The sequence below is a fragment of the Meleagris gallopavo genome, chromosome Z (assembly GCF_000146605.3).
Source record: "Meleagris gallopavo isolate NT-WF06-2002-E0010 breed Aviagen turkey brand Nicholas breeding stock chromosome Z, Turkey_5.1, whole genome shotgun sequence".
Lineage (NCBI taxonomy): Eukaryota > Metazoa > Chordata > Aves > Galliformes > Phasianidae > Meleagris > Meleagris gallopavo.
This window is the reverse complement of record NC_015041.2, coordinates 7,963,785-7,964,787: the sequence shown is the minus strand read 5'-3', so window position 1 is coordinate 7,964,787 and position 1,003 is coordinate 7,963,785.

Genomic DNA, 1,003 nt, shown 5'->3' with positions numbered 1-1,003 from the left:
CGGGTTGCCCAGAGAGGTGGTGGATGCCCCATCCCTGGAAACATTCAAGGTAAGGGTGGAGTGGCTCTGAGAACCTGGTGAAGCTGTGAGTGTCCCTGTTCATTGTAGGGGAACAAACAATTCCGGGATTCTATGAGATTTTGGCACTGGAAGACAATGGGGGGTTTCAGGGCAAGTGCTCCACCAGGACAACCCTCACTGGTGGCTGTGACGATGCCTCAACCCTTAAGGGATCCCAGCAGGAGGACAGTAAGATGGCATGGTCTTCACTATGTGGTCAAATAAGTGCAGGGGCATCAGAGGTGAGAATTCTGCTCAGGGTGCTTTGGGGCACCCCAGGGAAAGGAGGCTTTGAGAGGGTGCTATCCTCCTCCACTGAGGATGTCATTTCACCCACCCCATGATGGTGTGCTGTGGCTGCAGCCACCCCCTTGATATTTGCACCTCTGAGACCCAAGCTGCTCAATTATGCCGCAGTGTCTGTGAGCTATGCCTGCAGAATCCTGCCATGCAACATCCATGCTCCCCCTGCCAAGGAGACCAAGGTCATTTAGACCAACCTATCCCCACCATGCCTATTAAGCATGTCCCTTAGTGCTACATCTCCAGGGTTCTTGAGCACCCCCAGAAGGGTGACTCCACTGCTTACCCGGGCAGACTGTTCTGCCACTACTTTCCGAGAAGAAAATTTTACTAATATCCAAACAGAAGCATCTCCTGCCTTGTTCTGCAGCAGTGTCTATACCTGGTCACTCCAACCTCACTGTGCCTGCCTTGGTCAGCTGGCACAGCACGGTTTACAGTGGGAGAATGCACAGCCCAGATTTTGGGCCACATCCTGTTCTCTTTACAAAACCCTTATCAAAGACCCACAGCTCTGTGGGAGCACGGACACACAGCATTGCGCCTGCGAGCAAACCGATTTAAACCACACTGCCACTTTCTGCAGGCACACACCGTCTTTGCAGCTGCGTTTCGGTCGGGCCCTGCAGTTCCGTCAGCC